The sequence below is a fragment of the Lithobates pipiens genome, unplaced genomic scaffold (genome assembly GCF_037356315.1).
Source record: "Lithobates pipiens isolate NorthernLeopardFrog02 unplaced genomic scaffold, aLitPip1_a1.2 Scaffold_66, whole genome shotgun sequence".
Lineage (NCBI taxonomy): Eukaryota > Metazoa > Chordata > Amphibia > Anura > Ranidae > Lithobates > Lithobates pipiens.
In genome coordinates, this window is record NW_027507888.1 from 1,765,342 (window position 1) to 1,782,773 (window position 17,432).

Consider the following 17,432-nt stretch of genomic DNA (forward strand, 5'->3'; position numbering starts at 1 on the left):
AAATGCTTTCCTGGCTTCTAAAAAAATAAAGCATTCAGCAGTAAAAAATATACATCATTTTCACATTAAACAATATGGTTCTAATGCTAACTAATAACCGCACTAAAGCCTAACAAAAAATAAAAATAAATCAATGATGTGCATTGTGTCTGAATACTGCTCTGTTGGGACCACAAAGAGCTGGAAACCAATGGGAAATCAATCACAATGCATTCTATGCTGTGCCAGGCTGGGCATGAATCAGCAGCAAAGGGAAAATTAATGGCATTGTATACAAACAATGCTACCGTGGGCTTGGGAGGGGGTCCTGTCGAAAGCCTAGCTGCAACAAATGGGCAGCAAGAAATCTATGTGCATTGCATCTGAACACTGCTCTGTTGGGACCACAGAGAGCCTGAAACGGGAAATCAGTCGCAATACATTCTATGCTGCGCCAAACTGGGTATGAATCAGCAGCAAAGGCCGAATTAATGGCATTGTATAAAACCAATGCTACAGTGGGCTTGATTGTGCAACACATCATTTGCATTTCGTATAACTGGCTCCCCTAGAGCAGCCAATCACTATCTGCATTGCTTATGAATGCTGCTTTGTTGGGACCACAAAAAGCATATGCGCAAGGTGAAATCATTTGCAATGCATTCTACACTGCTCCAAGTTGGGCATATAAATGTGTAGTGGAGGGGAATTAATGGCATTGTAAACAAACAATGCTTCAGTGGGCTTGATTGCACAACACATCATTTGAATTTCATATAAACCAAAGGTCAGCTCTAGTAGAGCAGCCATTTACTATTTACATTGCCTATGAAATGTGCTCTGTTGGGACCACAGAGCATATGCGCAAGGGGAAATCACTGGCAATGCATTCTACACTGCTCCAAGGTGGGCATACTAATGAGCAGCAAACGGGTAGTTAACAGCATTATATACAAACAATGCTACAGTGGGCTTGGGGGGGGGGGTCCTGTCTAAATCCTGCTCTAGCAAATGGGCAGCAAGTGATATCTACGTGCATTGTGCCTGAATCCTACTCTGTTTTTGCTTGCTACAGGCTACACTATACATGGACATTAATGAATAGTTTTCATTGAAAACTTTCATATGGTTTAAATTATGGAGGTTTAAACCTATTTGTGTGGGAATGGCATGTGTCATACCTTTTCCCCTATGGGGAGAAGACATCTTGACCCAGTCCCTAAAGTCTGAACCAAGAATAGGGCACGTTGATTTTGGCCTGGCCAAAGTTTGTTGGCTGTAGTATGGTGCCCTCATACTCTAACCAAGAAAAGCTAAGAACCATTCCAAGATCAAAACACTGAATTCCCAGGAAGAAAGGATAAACAGTTAGAATAGGATCTGCCATTCACTTTATAGGCCATAACCAAACATTTGGACTGCCTGCCATGTTGCCCTAGAAGCAGTTGGAAGAGAGACTGAATCAGATATAGCCCGGCCTTCTCAGAGGAATGAGCACTCTTCTGCAAGTCCAGCACAAACTGAGATTGACCCAGTCCCTCAGCCTTCTTCTTCAGAACAAGCTAGCAACCAGACTAGAGGCTTAATTATAGCTTACAATTGAAATGTAAGATGGTCTTCCAACAGCCGCCCTTTACTTCCAGAGAGCGGGGGCTCTCTGTAGACTTTCCCAAGAGGGATCAGACTGAAATCCCTGCTCTCTTTCTTATTCCTAACTCCATCCAGCAATATTTTTGGGTCCACAAAATTCAGTGGGTAAACCCAAGCAATGAGTTCTGATTAAAGCTCATAACTCAGGCAGTTGATTGAGCTATATACTTTTTCATTCCTAACGCAGTCAAGCAATATTTTTGGGTCCACAAAATTCAGTGATGAACCCAAGCAATGAGTTATGATTAAAGCTCATAACTCTGACACTGCTTCTATAGCATGTTAGACAATTTATTTTATCATCCTTAACCACTTAAGGACCGCCGCATGGCAATGTACATCGGTGCAATGGCACCGACAGGCACAAGGGCAGCACAGTGGTGTAGTGGTTAGCACTCTCACCTAGCAGTAAGAAGGGTCACTGGTTCAAATCCCAACCACAACACTACCTGCCTGGAGTTTGCATGTTCTCCCTGTGCCTACGTGGGTTTCCTCCGGGTACTCCAGTTTCCTCCCACCATCCAAAGACATGCAGGTAGGTTAATTGGCCTCTGTTCAAAATTGGCCCTAGTATATGCATAGGGACCTTGGATTGTGGGCTCCTTGAGGGTAGGGACCAATGTGAGTGTGCAATGTACAGGAATAGGGACAATTGTAGACACTCACTCAGATTGAACTGGATGGACTGGTGTCTTTTTTTTAACCTAACTAACTATGAAACTATGAAAGCATGTACATGTACATGCTCGCCTTCCAGCGGGTGGGGGGTCCGATGGGACCCCCCTCCTGCTGGATGCGGCGGTCCGTTTCGCTTCAGGAGCGATCCGGGATGAGGGGATGGCCGTTGGTTTCTGGCCATCCCCTCTCGATCGCTCCTGGCGAATGAGAAGCTTCCCCCGCTGTGTATAGTAAACACAGGCAGGGATGTCATTCTCCTCGGGCGGTCTTATTGACCGGACTATGAGGAGAACAGTGAAAGTAAGTGTGCACCAACACTACACTGACATGTAGGCACACATAGACGCACAAACCCCCCCTCCCAGTCACAGTGTCACTGATTGCAGTGATCATTTATTTATTGATCACTGCATTTGGTGTCAGTTGTGACAGTAAAAGCTGTCAGGGCAGTTAATGTTAGGTCCAGGGTAGCCCCCTACCCCCCCAATAAAGGTTTAACCCCCTGATTGCCCCTAGAGTTAACCCTTTCACCCCCTTTTGCCAGTGTCACTAAGCAATCGTTTTTCTGATCGCTGCATTAGTGTCACTGGTGCCGCTAAGTAGCTAGTTATTTTTTTAGGTTCACCGCCAGGTTTTTATAGCGCTAGGTACCCCGATATACTACCCAATAACGGTTTTAACCCCCTGATTGCCCCTAGTTAACCCTTTCACCAGCGATCACCGTATAAGTGTCACTGGTGACGCTGGTTAGCCAGTTACTTATTTAGGTTCCCCTTCAGGTTTTTATATAGCGCCAGGGACCCCCATATACTACCTAATAAAGATTTTAACCCCCTGGTTGCCGCTAGTTAACCCTTTCACCAGTGATCTCCGTATAAGTGTTATGGGTGAATCTGGTTAGTTAGTTTGCTTTTTATAGCATCAGGGCACCCACCATTTATTACCTAATAAAGGTTTAAGCCCCTGATCACCCGGCGGGTGATATCAATTAGGTTTTAGGGTCAGGGTCTGCGTCGCCCCAGGTAGCGCTAGGTTAGTGCCAGTACCGCTAACACCCACGCGCACAGCATAAACCTCCCGTAGTGGTATAGAATCTGAACAGATCAATATCTGACTGATCAGATCTATACTAACGTCCCCAGCAGTTTAGGGTTCCAAAAAAAACATATTGTTAGCGGGATCAGCCCAGATACCTGCTAGCACCTGCGTTTTGCCCCTCCGCCCAGCCCACCCAAGTGCAGTATCGATCGATCATTGTCACTTACAAAACACTAAACACATAACTGCAGCGTTCGCAGAGTCAGGCCTGATCCCTGCGATTGGTAACAGTTTTTTTTGGTAGCGTTTTATATTTAAATTCCGAAGGCAGTGCTTGGTTTTCAGGGTCCCGTACGTGGCTAGGCTCCCAAAGAGTCCCACATATGTGGTATCCCCGTACTCAGGAGAAGCAGCAGAATATATATTTGGGGTGCAATTCTACATATAACTATGGCATGTGTGAGCAATATATCATTTAGTGACAACTTTTTTGTAAACTTTTTTTTTTGTATCATTATTCAATCACTTGGGACAAAAAATTTTTTTCAATGGGCTCAACATGCCCCTCAGCAATTTCCTTGGGGTGTCTACTTTCCAAAATGGGGTCATTTGGGGGGGAGGGTTGTGTTTTTTTGGCATTTTATGGCCTTCGGAACTGTTATAGGTAGTGAGGAGTGAAATCAAAAATTTGCACCCTTAGAAATCCTGAAGGCAGTGATTGGATTTCGGGGTGCCGTACGCGGCTAGACTCCCAAAAAGTCCCACATATGTGGTATCCCCGTACTCAGGAGAAGCAGCAGAATATATTTTGGGGTGCAATTCCACATATAACTATGGCTTTTGTGAGCAATATATCATTTAGTGACAACTTTTTGTAAACCTAGCAACCAGGCTTAATTAAAACAGGCCGTCCACGCCAACAACATATTAAAATAAAGCCTACGGCGCCTGGTTTTACCAGAAGGTCTCCCATCCAGGTACTAACCAGGCCCAAACTGAAAGGGTTAATCCTGTGTCTAGGGTGGTCCCTTCAACCTCTCAGACCTTAGATCCAATGTATTGTATAAATTCAGATATATCTGGAATCAATTCTCGAAGGACAAATAAAACCACACACACACCATGGCGTCCTTCAAGAACTAATTGTATTGAGTTATTACAAAGCGATTGATATAGTAAATTTCACGTCATACAGAATAAGACATGCGCAGTAGACATCAAGACGATTACAGCTGGTCAAGACAAAACGCTATTGTTCTTTGTTCTAAGCTAGCTGAATTAATATAAGAAAAAGATACATAATTCCTTCTGTAGCTAAAAGAATGCTGAGAAACAGTGTGAAGGTTATAGATAAGTGTGTGAGAACACATGAGTTAGAAGAATCTCATGTTGAGACAGTTATCTGAGAAGTTAAAGGGGTGTTCAAACTGTACATATTGTAAAATGGAAGTTTGTGAATATTAAGATGGCTGACAGAAACAAGATGGATGCTTAACATAACCTTTCAACCCCCTCTTAAGTCATGGAATGACTTCTACAGATCCGCAGCCTCCTGAAATCTACGGTTCTTGCTACGTTTGTTATATTCATTTACATAAAGCTGCAGATATTGTGTATATGCGTGAGAAGGTTGGTCTGGTGTAGTACATTTGCTAATACAAAGTAGAATAAGCTTGAAAATCAGGTAGCCTATCAATCCTAACAATAGTACTATGATAATCATAATCACTATGTCCTTTAACCATGAAAACATTCCACCTAAACCCAAACTAGAAAAGGGGTTCCATCCATAATTACCTATGTCCCTTGCTTGTTTCATTAATTCATTTACCTGTGTTCGGTGTTGACTAATAACATCATAGTAGTCTGGGATTTCCAGGCTGGTATTGTGAAACCATGTACAACATTCATAATCTTGGGTCATTTCGCATAAACCTGTCAGAGCTGCACTCATGCTTTCAATAGCCAATTCGTGTAACTCTAGTTGTCTTCTAATTGCTTTGAGCTCGACATTGAGTAGTCCTATATCTTGGGAGTTTTTTTCCATAACATCATTTATTAAACTAGTGTAGTTATTTAATTTGTCCATCATGGTTATGCCCCATCCTGTCCAGGATGGAAACCATGTCCATGACATATCTGAAGTAGAAAACATAGGTGGGGTTTCTCTCTTGTATTTATAAGTTAACCTATGTACTGGACTTGAAGTCACTTGTATGTGATGTTCCTGATTCTGGCCTAGGGCTGACATGACTGGTACCAACTGTGCTAAATAACACCATCCTTTCACTCCTGCGGGGATCCATGGGTAACAAATTTTAGCACAGCATACATATGTATTGTTTCCCAATGAAAAACTTCTTAGAGAACTACGTTGGGGCTCAGTTCCAGCCTCAAATGCAGCACTAACAAGTTTACTCACAAGTATCCCAGAGGTTGTGTTCCTGTATGTAGTAAGTTCACTAATGGTGTTGTTAAGGGATTGATTTTTGTAACTACACATATGACCCATGATAATGTTACTGGTGTGGAAGGGAATACCCTTTGAAATGTTAAATACAGACTTGGAACACATACCTATTCCGTTGGATGTATTGCCTAGCTGAACACACCACTCAGGTTCATGTGTCTTTCCTAAAGTGTAAAACATAATACTCTGATTGCGGTACCCTTCCGAGACATTCTTAATACTTAAGACTAGAGTATTTTCCAATAATGACTTGAGGTTTAGAGGGACAGCTAAAAGTGGGATTTTAGCAGTTTCTGGGTGCAACTTACTACAAATCCAGCATTTTTCATATCCTGACTTTCTAGCATAAGCATATTTAAATTTTAACAGTAACATTTTTCCAGAAAAACTTGTTTCTTTGATCAATTCATTAGAGACATCTCTTTTACTGCCATTTCTGAGGTGAAAGTCAGTATGGTTGGTGTGTATTTCGTTTTTACCACATATGAGTTTTAAGGCACCTAAGTCGTCAGGATGAAAGATACAGTTAGTTATTATCCACACTGGGACAAAGATCAGAAGTAGAAACGTCCAGAAGGCAAAAGGCCTTCCCAGAAGTCTGTGGTGAAATGAGTGACATCACTGTCCTTTATGTCTGTGCTTGTCTTTTGAGGACTTAAAACACCTGCTTCACCTCTTTTCAGCCTTTCTTGAATTCCAGGGCTTAGATCAACCTTCTTTACTCTGCTGGCATGGATCCAAGTAGGACTTTCCTCTGTAAGGATGGCAGTCCTGGTGACGGCTACCACTTTGGTCACTGGTCCGAATGGAACCTCTTGCGGCTTTCGACCTTTCTGAAGCCTCTGGACCACAACTTGATCACCGACCTGGAACGGGTGGGTTGGTACCTGTGAAGAAGAAGGAGAGGTGCGAGCAACTCTTCTTTCAACAATATCAAGAGTTTCAATCAGTTTTTTTACATATTCCTCCTGTATTTGTTCCAAATCACCTTTCTCTACCATCAAGGGATGATTAGCCCACGGTGTGGGGAATGGCCTACCCATGAGTACCTCGAAGGGGGAATAACCCGTCACACTGTGAGGGGTCATTCTGATTTCAGCTAATACAGCTGGGAGAACTTTTTTCCACTTGCCAAAATTCCCCCCGTAGCTTTCCTTCTCCTGTCTTTAATTGTTCTATTCATTCTCTCTACAATTCCTGAACTCTGTGGATGGTAGGGGAGGTGAAATTTCCAGTCTATTTTTAGTACTTTTACAAGATCTTGGCAGATTTTAGCTGTGAAAGCTGGGCCATTGTCTGAATTTATTTGCAATGGACACCCCCATCTAGGAATAATTTCCTGTGTGAGGATCTTCACTACAGTTTGTGTGTTTTCATTGTTGGTGACAAAAATTTCGGGCCAGCGTGACATCATGATCACTATGACCAAAAGGTATTGTTGTTTCTTTCCTTCTTTGGGCATATGTGTAAAGTCTATCTGTAAATGGGTAAACGGTGTTGTTGGGTACTCAAGATGTTCATGCTTTGATTTCTTTGGGTTTGTTGGATTGTTCCTAATGCAAGTGACACATCTCCTTACAAAAGCTTTGACTAGATTAGGTAATCCTGCAATGAAAAAATCTGCATCTAGAAGTTCACATGTGGCCTGCCATCCCTTGTGACCCAGTCCATGGTATTGTGCAATGAACAGGGGGGCGCTAGCAACAGGAATACACGGCTTCCCCTATTTGCAGATTAATCCTGTTTTAGGATCCTTTTGTACCATCCCATCACAGTTCCATTGCGCAATATCATCAGGGGTGGCAAAAGCCTGTAGTTCCGTGAGCCAATGTGTCTCTTTCAGGGAACATGGCTGAGGTGTTAGCATGGGCATTTGAATGTTTGCCTTTTGTGTAGATGCAGCTTCTTTAGCTATTCTGTCAGCTAGTGCATTACCTTTGGCTATATCAGTCATTTGGCCTGTATGTGCCTTACAGTGCATGATAGCTAGTTTTGAAGGCAACTGAATTGCATCCAGTAATGCTGTGACTAGGTCAGAGTGTGAGATGCTCCTTCCATCTGCTGCCACATATCCTCTGCAAAGCCATATTACACCATGGTCCCAAACCACACCATGAGCATACCTAGAATCAGTGTAAATGTTTACCTCTTTTCCTGCAAACAGCTGGCATGCACGGGTTAATGCTATCAATTCAGCAGCTTGTGCAGACTGATAGGGTATTGGATTGGCCTCGAGGACAGTATCCGGCAGTTGGACAACAGCATATCCTGCATGATAGACATTATCACTTGGTCTGCTGCAAGAGCCATCAACAAAAACTGTTTGTGCGGTAGGAATTGGTACTGAAAGCATATCTGCTCTAGGTGAAGTGTCCTGATGTATTGATTGTGTACAGTCATGAGGTGGTGGTAAGTCATCCTGTTCTCCTTTAAGACCTAATAAGGCATTCAAAATTGGAGCTGGGCCAGAGTTTATGTTTGAACTTTTTATTTTCAGGTTTGGATTGGACAGGAGGATGACTTCATACCCACTCAATCTTTGTGCTGACATATGCTGAGTATGTAAAGTTTTGAGGAGTGTGGTAACGTTGTGTGAGGTGTGTAAAGTAGTGTTATGGCCCAAGGTAAATGGTGCTGCCAACTCTGCAACCATAGAACAAGAAGCCAACGCTTCAAGCTTCAACGAGACAAGCAGGTATGCCTTGCACCTGTACTGGAACCACCTTTGAGAAAAAAGCTACAGGGCGCAGTCTCCCACCATGTTCCTGGGCCAGTACTCCTGCCATGGTTCTGCAATTTTCCCTAGCAAACAAGTGAAACATTTTGCTAAAATCAGGGAGGCCGAGGCTCGGGCTGGTAACCATTGCACTTTTCAACATGGTAAAAGCATTTAACATTTCATCAGACCATTTTACAATGTCAGACATTTCAGAGAGTGTTGCTTGTCTCAATATATTGTCATAGAAAGAACAGTCAGGTATCCATTGGCGGCAGTAACCAATCATTCCAAGAAAGGTTATCAGGTCTTTCTTGGTAAGTGGGCGGGGCAGACCCACTATAGCAACAGTTCTTTTGTGACTGACTTTCCTAACTCCCGGAGACAGCACAAACCCTAGGTACTCAACCTCCTGTTTACACCATTGTAATTTTTTCTTAGACACTTTGTGACCACACGTATGTAACCATTTCAATAAGGATAGGCTATCAGCTCGGCAGTCCTCCTCTGAAGAACTACAAATCAAAAGATCATCAACATATTGCAACAGTACAGAACCATGAGGGGCAGTCCAAGGCCTGAGGGTGGCTTGGAGTACTATAGAATAGACCACAGGTGAGTCTATATATCCCTGGGGCATTCTACACCAGGTAAACTGGCGATTGTGTTGGTCAATCGACACAGTAAAAGCAAAGAGTGGCCTTGTCTCCTTGTCTACAAGGACAGAGAAAAAAGCATTCTTTAAATCAATTACAGTAAAACATTTGGCTGTTGCTGGAATGGAGGACAGAAGAGATGGAACATCAGGTACAATGGGTGCTATTGGGACTATGAGGTCATTTATGGCCCTCAAGTCCTGTACAAATCTGAAGGAGCCATCCGGCTTCTTTACAGGGTTAACAGGTGTGTTGTATGGAGAAATAATTTCCTCCAGGATTCCATCCTGCAGAAACTTCTTCACCATTGGCACTATGCCATCCATCTTTTCTTTAGAAAGTGGATACTGTTTATGATAGATAGGAAATGCACCTTCTTTGAGAGTGGCCTTGTATGGTGTGCATGAAACAAGTCCTACATCCAGATCTGATGTAGACCAGACCTGGGGGTCTATATCCTCAAAATCTTCTTCACTATTTTGTTGTGACAGCATCAATAAACCTGGTTTGCATGCTACTATAGTGATTTTATCTGAGGAAATGTCTAGACCTCCTTCTGAGTTGGTTCTAATTGTGATTCCTAGTGGCCCAAACAAGTCTCTTCCCAACAAATTTACAGGACACCTTGGTATTATCCTAAAAGAATGTGTGCATATGGTGTACCCTTCATCATCTTCTATTGGTAGGGGTGGAGTCCTATATGTTTTTGTCAGTATCCCATTAATTCCCAAAGAGGGTTCCGCTGGTTCCTATTTGCCTCTGAAATGATCTTCACAAATAGTACTCCTAGTGGCCCCGCTATCAACGAGATAGGGGAGGAGTCTGACCCTGCTTTGCAGCCGAGATCAGACAAGATCAAGAGCATTCAGGGTGATGTGGCTGTAGGCGACCTTGCTGGTCACTCTCAACCCTCTTGACAAACACCAAGATGGTCACTTCGGCAAATTAGTAGAAAAATATAACAGGTTGTCGACGCCAACAACATAATAAAAAAAAAGCCTACGGCACCTGGTATTCCCAAGCTGTCTCCCATCCAGGTACTAACCAGGCCCGACACTGCTTAGCATTCGAGATCAGACGAGATAAGATAAGATTGGGAGCATTCAGGGTGATGTAGCTGTAGGCGATCTTGCTGGCCACTCTCAACCCTCTTGACAAATGTCAAGATGATCACCTCGGCAAACAAGCAGAAAAATAAAACAGGTCGTCTACACCAACAACATATAAAAAAAAGCCTACAGCACCTGGTATTCCCAGGAGGTCTCCCATCCAGGCACCTAAGCAGGCCCGACCCTGCTTAGCATCCAAGATCAGACGAGATTGTGCGCATTCAGGGTGATATGGCCTTTGGCGATTTTGCTGGCCACTCTCAACCCTCTTGACAAACGCTAAGATATTCACCTCGGCAAACAAGCAGAAAAATAAAACTTTGTCGACGCCAACAACATATTAAAAAAAAACGATGGCACCTGTTATTACCAGGCGGTTTCCCATCCAGGTACTAATCAGGCCTGACCCTGCTTAGCATCCGAGATCAGACGAGATAAGACAAGATCGGGAGCATTCAGGGTGATGTGGCCGTAGGCGATCTTGTTGGCCACTCTCAATCCTCTTGACAAACGCCAAGATCGTCACCTCGGCAAACAAGCAGAAAAATAAAACAGGTCGTCGATGCCAACAACATATTAAAAAAAGGCTACGGCACCTGGTATTCCCAAGCAGTCTCCCATCCAGGTACTAACCAGGCCCGTCCCTGCTTAGTATACGAGATCAGACGAGATTGGGTGCATTCAGGGTGATGTGGCTGTAAGAGATCTTGCTGGCCACTCTCAACCCTCTTGACAAACGGCAAGATGGTCAGCTCGGCAAACAAGCAGAAAAATAAAACAGGTCGTCGACGCCAACAACATATTAAAAAGAAGCGTATGGCACATGGTATATCCAAGGCCTGATCCTGCTTAGCATCCGAGAACAGACGAGATCGGGCACATGCAGGGTGATGTGACCAAAAGTGATCTTGCTGGCCCCTCTCAACCCTCTTGATAAACAACAAGATGGTCACCTTGGCAAACAAGCAGAAAAATAAAACGGGTCATCGACGCCAACAGCATATTAAAAAAAAAAGCCTACGGCACCCGGTATTCACAGGTGGTCTCCCATCCAGGTATTAACCAGGCCCAACCCTGCTTATCATCCAAGAATAGACAAGATCAGGCGCATTCAGGGTGATGTGGCCGTAGGTGATCTTGCTGGCCACTCTCAACCCTCTTGACAAATGCAAAGATGGTCACCTCTGCAAACAAGCAGAAAAACAAGACATTGTCGACGCCAACAACATATTAAAAAAAATCTATGGAACCTAGTATTCCGAGGCGGTCTCCCATCCAGGTACTAACCAGGCCCGACCCTGCTTAGCATCTGATATCATATGTTATCAGGCTCATTCAGGGTGATGTGGCCGTAGGGGAACTTGCTGGCCACTCTCAACCCTCTTGACAAACGCCAAGATGGTCACCTCGGCAAACAAGCAGAAAAATTAAACAGGTCGTCGATGCCAACAACATATTAAAAAAAGCCTACGGAACCAGGTATTTCCAGGCAGTCTCCCATCCAGGTACTAACCAGTCCTGACCCTGCTTAGCATCCGAGATCAGACGAGATCAGGCGCATTCAGAGTGATGTAGCAGTAGGCCATCTTGGTGGCAACTCTCAACCCTCTTGACAAACGCCAAGATGGTCACCTCGGCAAACAAGCAGAAAAATTAAACAGGTCGTCGATGCCAACAACATATTAAAAAAAGCCTACGGAACCAGGTATTTCCAGGCAGTCTCCCATCCAGGTACTAACCAGTCCTGACCCTGCTTAGCATCCGAGATCAGACGAGATCAGGCGCATTCAGAGTGATGTAGCAGTAGGCCATCTTGGTGGCAACTCTCAACCCTCTTGACAAACGCCAAGATGGTCACCTCGGCAAACAAGCAGAAAAATAAAGCAGGTTGTCGACGTCAACAACATATTAAAAAAAAGCCTACGGCACCTGATATTCCCAGGCGGGCACCCATTCAGGTACTAACAAGGCCCGACCCTGCTTAGCATCCGAGATCAGACGAGATTGGGCGCATTCAGGGTGATGTGGCCTTAGGCAAACTTGCTGGTCACTCTAAACTCTCTTGAGAAACGCCAACGCCAACAAGCAGAAAAATAAAACAGGTCGTTGACGCCAACAACATATTAAACAAAAAGCCTACGGCACCTGGTATTCCCAAGCGGTCTCCCATCAAGGTACTAACCAGTAGGGATGGCCGAACTGTTCGCCCAGCGGTCGTGTCGCGGCGAATTTCGGCTGTTCGCGGTCCGCCCGTTCGGCCGACTATTGCCGCTGTTCGCCCGGCGGACTTACGTGTTTACTGTGTAAAAGAACTTTGACCTATGATGACACATCCATCATGGGGTACAGGACAGCCAATTGAGACATTACAGCACATGGACACTTGGACATTCCCCCTAACTTATTAATAGACCCGATCCGGTGGCCATTTTACATTCTTTCTTCTGTCACTATAGGGAGAGGTTGCTGTGTGGAGCAGGGAGAGACAGCAGTGACCCAAATCACTAGCTATTAGGTCCACAAAAGTTCTATTAAGGACTGGTATGGTATAGGTGTAGTTCAGGATATAGGTTTGAGGCACTGCTATTCAAGTCATTGTTGCTGCAGATTGTCTTTTGTCAGGGCTGAGAGAGGGACAGGATGCTGTGTGCAGCAGGGACAGTCAGTTTAATCATTAGCTGTTACTATTAGGTCCACAAAAGTCCTTTTCAGAACTGATATGGTAAAGTAGTACAGGATATAGTTTTGAGTGCTATTCAAGTTATTGTTGCAGGAGCCTGTGTTTTGTCAGTTTAAATAGGGACAGGCAGGAAGCTGTGTGTGGCAGTGAGGGACAGTCAGTTTAATCAGTAGCTGTTACTGTTAGGTCCACAAAGGTTCTTTTCAGGACTGGTATGGTAATAGGCTTGTACACGTATAATATTCTTTCTTCCAAATATAGAAAGAATATTATACTTGACTGCTGCCCTTCTGCTGCAGTAGTCCTTTATATATATTGTATAAATTCAGATATATCTGGAATCAATTCTCGAAGGACAAATAAAACCACACACACACCATGGCGTCCTTCAAGAACTAATTGTATTGAGTTATTACAAAGCGATTGATATAGTAAATTTCACGTCATACAGAATAAGACATGCGCAGAAGACATCAAGACGATTACAGCTGGTCAAGACAAAACGCTATTGTTCTTTGTTCTAAACTAGCTGAATTAATATAAGAAAAAGATACATAATTCCTTCTGTAGCTAAAAGAATGCTGAGAAACAGTGTGAAGGTTATAGATAAGTGTGTGAGAACACATGAGTTAGAAGAATCTCATGTTGAGACAGTTATCTGAGAAGTTAAAGGGGTGTTCAAACTGTACATATTGTAAAATGGAAGTTTGTGAATATTAAGATGGCTGACAGAAACAAGATGGATGCTTAACATAACCTTTCAACCCCCTCTTAAGTCATGGAATGACTTCTACAGATCCGCAGCCTCCTGAAATCTACGGTTCTTGCTACGTTTGTTATATTCATTTACATAAAGCTGCAGATATTGTGTATATGCGTGAGAAGGTTGGTCTGGTGTAGTACATTTGCTAATACAAAGTAGAATAAGCTTGAAAATCAGGTAGCCTATCAATCCTAACAATAGTACTATGATAATCATAATCACTATGTCCTTTAACCATGAAAACATTCCACCTAAACCCAAACTAGAAAAGGGGTTCCATCCATAATTACCTATGTCCCTTGCTTGTTTCATTAATTCATTTACCTGTGTTCGGTGTTGACTAATAACATCATAGTAGTCTGGGATTTCCAGGCTGGTATTGTGAAACCATGTACAACATTCATAATCTTGGGTCATTTCGCATAAACCTGTCAGAGCTGCACTCATGCTTTCAATAGCCAATTCGTGTAACTCTAGTTGTCTTCTAATTGCTTTGAGCTCGACATTGAGTAGTCCTATATCTTGGGAGTTTTTTTCCATAACATAATTTATTAAACTAGTGTAGTTATTTAATTTGTCCATCATAGTTATGCCCCATCCTGTCCAGGATGGAAACCATGTCCATGACTTATCTGAAGTAGAAAACATAGGTGGGGTTTCTCTCTTGTATTCATAAGTTAACCTATGTACTGGACTTGAAGTCACTTGTATGTGATGTTCCTGATTCTGGCCTAGGGCTGACATGACTGGTACCAACTGTGCTAAATAACACCATCCTTTCACTCCTGCGGGGATCCATGGGTAACAAATTTTAGCACAGCATACATATGTATTGTTTCCCAATGAAAAACTTCTTAGAGAACTACGTTGGGGCTCAGTTCCAGCCTCAAATGCAGCACTAACAAGTTTACTCACAAGTATCCCAGAGGTTGTGTTCCTGTATGTAGTAAGTTCACTAATGGTGTTGTTAAGGGATTGATTTTTGTAACTACACATATGATCCATGATAATGTTACTGGTGTGGAAGGGAATACCCTTTGAAATGTTAAATACAGACTTGGAACACATACCTATTCCGTTGGATGTATTGCCTAGCTGAACACACCACTCAGGTTCATGTGTCTTTCCTAAAGTGTAAAACATAATACTCTGATTGCGGTACCCTTCCGAGACATTCTTAATACTTAAGACTAGAGTATTTTCCAATAATGACTTGAGGTTTAGAGGGACAGCTAAAAGTGGGATTTTAGCAGTTTCTGGGTGCAACTTACTACAAATCCAGCATTTTTCATATCCTGACTTTCTAGCATAAGCATATTTAAATTTTAACAGTAACATTTTTCCAGAAAAACTTGTTTCTTTGATCAATTCATTAGAGACATCTCTTTTACTGCCATTTCTGAGGTGAAAGTCAGTATGGTTGGTGTGTATTTCGCTTTTACCACATATGAGTTTTAAGGCACCTAAGTCGTCAGGATGAAAGATACAGTTAGTTATTATCCACACTGGGACAAAGATCAGAAGTAGAAACATCCAGAAGGCAAAAGGCCTTCCCAGAAGTCTGTGGTGAAATGAGTGACATCACTGTCCTTTATGTCTGTGCTTGTCTTTTGAGGACTTAAAACACCTGCTTCACCTCTTTTCAGCCTTTCTTGAATTCCTGGGCTTAGATCAACCTTCTTTACTCTGCTGGCATGGATCCAAGTAGGACTTTCCTCTGTAAGGATGGCGGTCCTGGTGACGGCTACCACTTTGGTCACTGGTCCGAATGGAACCTCTTGCGGCTTTCGACCTTTCTGAAGCCTCTGGACCACAACTTGATCACCGACCTGGAACGGGTGGGTTGGTACCTGTGAAGAAGAAGGAGAGGTGCGAGCAACTCTTCTTTCAACAATATCAAGAGTTTCAATCAGTTTTTTTACATATTCCTCCTGTATTTGTTCCAAATCACCTTTCTCTACCATCAAGGGATGATTAGCCCACGGTGTGGGGAATGGCCTACCCATGAGTACCTCGAAGGGGGAATAACCCGTCACACTGTGAGGGGTCATTCTGATTTCAGCTAATACAGCTGGGAGAACTTTTTTCCACTTGCCAAAATTCCCCCCGTAGCTTTCCTTCTCCTGTCTTTAATTGTTCTATTCATTCTCTCTACAATTCCTGAACTCTGTGGATGGTAGGGGAGGTGAAATTTCCAGTCTATTTTTAGTACTTTTACAAGATCTTGGCAGATTTTAGCTGTGAAAGCTGGGCCATTGTCTGAATTTATTTGCAATGGACACCCCCATCAAGTCTGTATTTAACATTTCAAAGGGTATTCCCTTCCACACCAGTAACATTATCATGGATCATATGTGTAGTTACAAAAATCAATCCCTTAACAACACCATTAGTGAACTTACTACATACAGGAACACAACCTCTGGGATACTTGTGAGTAAACTTGTTAGTGCTGCATTTGAGGCTGGAACTGAGCCCCAACGTAGTTCTCTAAGAAGTTTTTCATTGGGAAACAATACATATGTATGCTGTGCTAAAATTTGTTACCCATGGATCCCCGCAGGAGTGAAAGGATGGTGTTATTTAGCACAGTTGGTACCAGTCATGTCAGCCCTAGGCCAGAATGAGGAACATCACATACAAGTGACTTCAAGTCCAGTACATAGGTTAACTTATAAATACAAGAGAGAAACCCCACCTATGTTTTCTACTTCAGATAAGTCATGGACATGGTTTCCATCCTGGACAGGATGGGGCATAACCATGATGGACAAATTAAATAACTACACTAGTTTAATAAATGATGTTATGGAAAAAAACTCCCAAGATATAGGACTACTCAATGTCGAGCTCAAAGCAATTAGAAGACAACTAGAGTTACACGAATTGGCTATTGAAAGCATGAGTGCAGCTCTGACAGGTTTATGCGAAATGACCCAAGATTATGAATGTTGTACATGGTTTCACAATACCAGCCTGGAAATCCCAGACTACTATGATGTTATTAGTCAACACCGAACACAGGTAAATGAATTAATGAAACAAGCAAGGGACATAGGTAATTATGGATGGAACCCCTTTTCTAGTTTGGGTTTAGGTGGAATGTTTTCATGGTTAAAGGACATAGTGATTATGATTATCATAGTACTATTGTTAGGATTGATAGGCTACCTGATTTTCAAGCTTATTCTACTTTGTATTAGCAAATGTACTACACCAGACCAACCTTCTCACGCATATACACAATATCTGCAGCTTTATGTAAATGAATATAACAAACGTAGCAAGAACCGTAGATTTCAGGAGGCTGCGGATCTGTAGAAGTCATTCCATGACTTAAGAGCGGGTTGAAAGGTTATGTTAAGCATCCATCTTGTTTCTGTCAGCCATCTTAATATTCACAAACTTCCATTTTACAATATGTACAGTTTGAACACCCCTTTAACTTCTCAGATAACTGTCTCAACATGAGATTCTTCTAACTCATGTGTTCTCACACACTTATCTATAATCTTCACACTGTTTCTCAGCATTCTTTTAGCTACAGAAGGAATTATGTATCTTTTTCTTATATTAATTCAGCAAGTTTAGAACAAAGAACAATAGCGTTTTGTCTTGACCAGCTGTAATCGTCTTGATGTCTACTGCGCATGTCTTATTCTGTATGACGTGAAATTTACTATATCAATCGCT

The 17,432-nt window shown here is 42.7% G+C and overlaps 6 pseudogenes; all 6 read right to left on the reverse strand.

The window, feature by feature from the left end:
* Window positions 1–10,419: 10,419 nt before the first annotated feature.
* LOC143959094 (5S ribosomal RNA) lies at window positions 10,420–10,539 on the reverse strand (annotated as a pseudogene).
* A 341-nt stretch (window positions 10,540–10,880) lies between these two features.
* LOC143959016 (5S ribosomal RNA) lies at window positions 10,881–10,999 on the reverse strand (annotated as a pseudogene).
* Window positions 11,000–11,310: 311 nt separating this feature from the next.
* On the reverse strand, window positions 11,311–11,429 carry LOC143959011 (5S ribosomal RNA; annotated as a pseudogene).
* A 331-nt stretch (window positions 11,430–11,760) lies between these two features.
* LOC143959044 (5S ribosomal RNA) lies at window positions 11,761–11,879 on the reverse strand (annotated as a pseudogene).
* Window positions 11,880–11,986: 107 nt separating this feature from the next.
* Window positions 11,987–12,105, reverse strand: LOC143959045 (5S ribosomal RNA; annotated as a pseudogene).
* A 108-nt stretch (window positions 12,106–12,213) lies between these two features.
* Window positions 12,214–12,332, reverse strand: LOC143959081 (5S ribosomal RNA; annotated as a pseudogene).
* Window positions 12,333–17,432: the final 5,100 nt, after the last annotated feature.